Source organism: Ochotona curzoniae, unplaced genomic scaffold (genome assembly GCF_017591425.1).
Source record: "Ochotona curzoniae isolate NIBS_2020 unplaced genomic scaffold, NIBS_Ocur_1.0 contig_3498, whole genome shotgun sequence".
Classification (NCBI taxonomy): domain Eukaryota; kingdom Metazoa; phylum Chordata; class Mammalia; order Lagomorpha; family Ochotonidae; genus Ochotona; species Ochotona curzoniae.
The window spans coordinates 19,420,362-19,426,361 of record NW_024465885.1 but is presented as its reverse complement, the minus strand read 5'-3'; positions in this window follow the sequence as shown (position 1 = coordinate 19,426,361).

Sequence of the window (6,000 nt, the reverse complement as noted above, 5' to 3'; positions counted from 1 at the left end):
CTAGGACTCAGCAGTGAGAATTCAGTGCTTAGGTGCTTGACAACCATGTGGGAGACCCAGGTGGAGTTCTCAAGTCTGGATTCAGCATGTTCAAGCACTAGTTACTGTGGGCATTTAGGAAACCTATCAACAAATAGTCTCTGTCTCTCTCTCTCTCATTTGACTACAAGAAATTAAAACTACAAAAAGTATATTCACATAAATATGCATTTATTTAGTGATAACTCATCAAACTTTCACTTTGCTCTATTACCCTATGTCTTCCCCTCTGCCTTATTCAAAATACTGGCTCAGGTTTTCACTTGAAGCATTTCATAACACTGCTTTTGGTTTTCTTTCCAGAATGTTGTAGGGAATTTATATTACTTGTCATCGACTGCTCTAGCAGATCATAAGCTCATAAGCCCTCCAAATAAGTCTCCCTGACTTCATACATGCCACAGCTGATCCGTGTGTACCCAAAAGAAACTTCCAGAAATAGAAATCTGTGGACTGAAACACTGATAATCCATTTAATTCCTCTCTTGTTGTAATTTATAATCTTCCTATATCTAAGTAAGCCACCCTTTTTCCTCGTGATTCTAGTCTCAAAGGTATAAATCAGAAGAGAAGCCACAGGGACAAACACGGCCGCTTCGAAGCTGTTCCTGCCACATGCAGAACGGCACTGTGCTGCTGTCACACCTTCACCCCCATACTCCACTCTTACTGTGACCCAGTGAGTGCCAAACACTGGCCAGCCTACCAGATGTTCTGAAATATTACCTCTTTCATTACTAGATTTCCAAATGATACATTTGTATTTCTAGTCATCATAGAGCTACCTTTTCAATGTGAACATACACAATTTGAATGCATTCTTTATAGACTATTGAACAACTCATTTTATTTCAACTCAAATTGCATTGATTTTGTCTAGATAGAAGCCAAATTTCCTTGTACGGCCTCCTACGTTTAAAAAGCCAATTTGATTTTGTCTGCAATAAAGTTGAGCTTACCTTTTAAAAAATGGCTTGCAGCATTTGGCTTTCCACAAATTATGTTCTGTCAAAATATTTTATAATGGCAGCAATAAATATCGCCCTAAGGAAAAATATAGCTAAAAGTTGACTGAGAAATAATATCTTGATACTATGCCACATTAGGATAATTTTTTATTTTCTGAAGATAATATTTTATAGCCATACCTTTGGAAAGAGAACCTATATTTTCCCCCACAAAGTAGAATATTTAAATGGGAAAGTTAAGGATTCATGATGCATTACTAAATTATGAATTTGACTGCCACCTCCATACATTTCTGCTCATAAAAGCCCCCTTTCCACTTTGAGCTAAATGAAGTGGTTAATAGTTTGGACAGAGTACTTAGCTTCTGAAAATAGCCTGCAGATAAAGGATGACATTAGTGATAAATATTATATACAACTGACAATTTACATACACTACTGGGGCATACTGTAGAACATGGTAATTAGCAAGCACCCCTGGCGATGGCGTCTGTATCCTCCTTTCCATCTGTTGCTTCGCTTTGAGTTTTAGGCACCAGAATATTAAGCATTTGGAGTGTTTTTGGTGCTGTGAAACTTCATTTTAAATCAACGTGTATTTTCATACGCATATCATATACTAGAGCAAGTTGATAATGTTATTGACTCAAACACTAGAGAGCTTTTCTATACCTAACACTTATCAAGTCAACATCAAGACATTTGAAAGACACTCGCAAGGTTTATCTAATACCCTGTTACACCTTTAAAGCCATGAAAATTAGCCCTGGATACCATGAGCGTCATGCCATATAAAAGATAAAGCTAAATTATTGGAAAAGAAATAGTATCAACTTTATGTAACGTAAGATCAAATAGTTAATATTGCTTCAATATAAAATAATTTAAATTATTGTGATAGATACAAAAAGTGAAGACATTTTATAGAATAGTGATAAAAATACAAATGTTAGATTCCTTGTATTAGTATCCACGTTCTGTTATTTATTATACATGTAATCTGATCAAACTTCTTTATCATTCTTCTCTCTGTCTCAAATTTGTCATGTGTGACATGAATATCCAGCACTACGTCTGGAGCTATGATGAGGATTAGGGGCGCTAATAGTCTTCAAGAATTCATGACACTAAGTGCCACAGAGCAATTATATCAGTATCTGCTAAAGAAATTAGGAGGAATAAACACACTATACTTATTTTATGACACTTGGCCTTGAAAATGTGGAAAATGGCAATAGACATGTTCATGCTAATTATGTACAAATTCTTCTATTAATATTTTTACTAAATACTAATAATATCAATATAATGAATCCATTTGACTATACATTTTATCACAAATAGACATAATTTTTCATTAAAGTTAGGGTATTTATTTTAATATCAACCATTATTTCTTGGAAGTGTTTCTTGTTTGGGATTTTTGTTTTAGTGTATAGCTTCTTTTTTATTATTATTTTAACATTTATTAACAAAGGTGAGGCAATCTCAGACCCATGGGAGCCTCTGATTAGAATGGAGAGGGGTGGACTGGGAGAAGCTGGGTGAGATAATACTTCCCTTTTCCCTCCTGTGTCTCTAGGATGATGAGGGGGGAGAAATTGCACTGCTCACTGTCGCACCACTTCGGCATGCCCAGGGATGGAGAGGGTTGTTTGATGCCTTTGACGCCCAGATGTGGGGAAAAAAATATTCCATGGGTTTACCTGAGTGGTCTTGTGTGCTCTGAGAAGTTTTCAGCTTAGATCAGTGTGCCCCCAGCCTACGTGCTTGTTGTAGTGCCTAGTATTGTTCAACGTCTTTACATCTTTGATGAAGTACTCAGAGTCTTGTGTTGCTTTAGATCAGCTGGCTAATTCATGACTCAGTAACAGGTGATCCAGTCCTGCAACAGGCCAGACCACGTGTCTATGTGGATATTCCGTGGTATCAGGGACTGAGCACAAGGGCCTTGTGGAGGAACCCTCTAAGAGGCCTCACCTAGAAAGTCCTCAGACCTTGCTCTGGTGTGTGCTGTGTGCGAGCTGTTGCAGGGTCGGTTTCAGTCTAACCCCTGTGCCATCCAATGCACATAGGAGTGTGTACAGCTGCCTGGTCAGCCCTGTGCCAGCTCTGGCTCTCATGTGACATGGTGAGATCTGCAGACTAGCCCAGCCCAGCCCAGCCGAACCAGCCTTTAGGTCCAGTACTGACTGTAGCTGGAATTATTTACTTGCAATAAAGAAAGATTTAAAATTGTTTAAAAATATCTTTGGACATGGCACTGTAGCTACTAGTTGGAGTCCTTGCCTTGAAAGTGCAACGGGAGCCCATATAGGCACTGGTTCGTGTGCCCGCAGCCCCACTTCCCATCCATCTCCCTGCTTGTGGCCTGGGAAAGCAGTCAAGGACAGCCCAAAGCTTTGGGACCCTGCACTTGTGTGGGAAACATGGAACAGACTCTGGGCTCCTGGCCTTGGATTAGCTCAGCTCCAGCCACTGCGGCTGCCTGGGGAATGAATCATTGAACGGAAGACTTTTCCTCTCGCTCTCTCCTCATCTCTGTGTATCTGACTTTTCAATACAAATAAATAAACCTTTTTAAAAATATATATCTGTAATACATTGACTAATTGAAACACTTTCTCCAGGCCAATGGGGCTAGGTCATTGTAACTGCCAGGGAGTGTTGGACTGGGGACAGCCATGTTGAACTTGTCCGTAGCACCCTCCAGCACATTTGAGAACTGGGATTGTGGCTGGGCCTGTTAGGGTGTATCTGGGGATGCTTCTCTTAAACAATAGTGATCACTGGTGCACAGAAGAGTCTGGGCTGGTTACAGCCCAGGCTGGGCTAGGCTATAGCACTCACAGGTGAAGACTGAGCTAGAGGGAACAGGCCAGGCTAGGCCAAAACAACTGCCAGAGAATATCACTGCTATTCTTTAGTAGCCAAATCATCTTTCTAATCAAAAAAATCCCAAATATCATAAATATAAGAAAAATATAAATTAAAAAAACTATGATTGTGGTGAAAATGTGGGTACTTTGTTTATATGATAACTGGAACTTAATAGTTATTCTGATTTTTCTTGCTATGGTTTGAATATGTTCCTCAAAGGAATGTAATGGCAAATTCATCTCTATTGCAACAAGGGGAGAGTAGGTAGTACTAATTAGTGACCAGAGTGTGATAGTGGGGTGAGTGGATGGACTAATTCCTTTATCTCAGGACTCCAACCCTGTTTATATTACTGTCCCTGAACCCCACTTCTTCTTGCCTAGATGACCCAGGAAGAAGATTCACACCAGATGCCACCTCCTTGACTTAGGACTTCACCTTTAGAGCCCTGAGAAATTGGTGCTGTTTATAAACCCGTGTGCATTATTCTGTTACAGCAGAACAAAACAGACCAAGCCACTGACTCCCATAAATATCTTTTAAATATCCGCAGTTACTTAATAAACAGTAAATGTAAAATCTTTAGGCAAATTTTGCTCAGTGACAATTTATTTAAACTGGTTCCTCTGTCAGTTATCTTTTACATCATTCCAAAATTCAGAGGGGTCTACTGGATCTACTAGCTCTACTGATCCAGGACGGCCCTGGCTGATCTCACCTGATTCTGTGCATGTACCAGTGAGCTAATGGAGAGACCATGTGCCTGGCATCTGGGATAACACAGGACACGTCTGGATGTTGATCAGCTGTCTTCTCGGGACAACAAAGAGAGATGAACCATTCTATCATCCTGGTGCAGAGTAACCTAACTAGTCATAGTAGTCAAAAGTGATGAAGAACAAAAAAAAAAAGGAGCAAGCAACTAAACCAATCAATTTATGTCCACTTGATACTGGTTTCAGAATGAGTATATAATTTCTACAGTTGTATTGGCCAAAGTAAATTAGAAGGCCAGCTTAGATCCAAGGAATGGAGACAAACTCTACCTCTGGATGAGTATAATAGTATAGTAGTGATCATTCCTGTAAAATGTCACAACCACTTGAATAATTTAGGAATAATTATTATTTAGGAATAATTTACTGTTTCCAATTGTACTGAGACCTAACGTAGGTGTCTATGTACATATGGGAATAGCATTGACTAACTGATATTTTTCACCTGTTCATATGTCTGAGATCTTGCCTATTTAGTTTTAATTATGACATGGAAAAGCACAAAGAGTAACCAATGTACTTGGTTTTAGAAAACCAGAAAATTTCAGTCACAAATCACAGGAAGCATTTGCTAATTCTCAAGATTTTCAAACTGAACCCTGTTGATTCCATGTCAGCAAATCACATTCTTCCCTCTATTTTTTTAAATGAGTTAAACCGGAGTAGTCACTTCAGAAGCAAACAAAGTGATATCCATTTTTAAGCAACATGTAGAACTCAGTTAATTTGATTTCTTACCTTTCAGCATAAACGTATGTTAGAAAGTTAGTGCTTGGGGCTAGCTCCACCCGTGGCGCCAGCATCCCATATGGGTGCTTGTTCAAGTCCAGGCTGCTTCATTTACAATCTATTTGCCTATTAATATGCCTGGGAAAGCAGTGAAATGTGGTTGAAGTGCTTGGGCCCATGTACCCATGTGGAAGAATTAGCAAAAGTCTCTGGCTACTGCAGTCAGCTAGGGAGTGAACCGACAACTGCAGGCTCTGTTGTGTGTGTGTCCACCTTTCTCTGTAACTCTGCCTTTGAAATAAAATCAAATAAAAATTTTAACAAATGAAATAAAATTAGTGTTTCAACTATGTGTCTGTAATTATAGTAAGCTAGTTAAGTCTATAGAAATGTACAAGAAATGTTTATTACGGCTTTCTGTCCTCAGGCGCAGAATCCTGCCTGAAATTTGAAGTGAAATCCATTTCTTTCAATATGTTTTAAAATCTGTTAAAAAGTAACAGAAATAGAGAATAAATGATACGAGTACAGTAAATCCAGTATAGATTCCTTGCATAAAAGTGTACAAGCACGTGTAAGTCTTACTGTGCAATTGATAGAATCCTTGA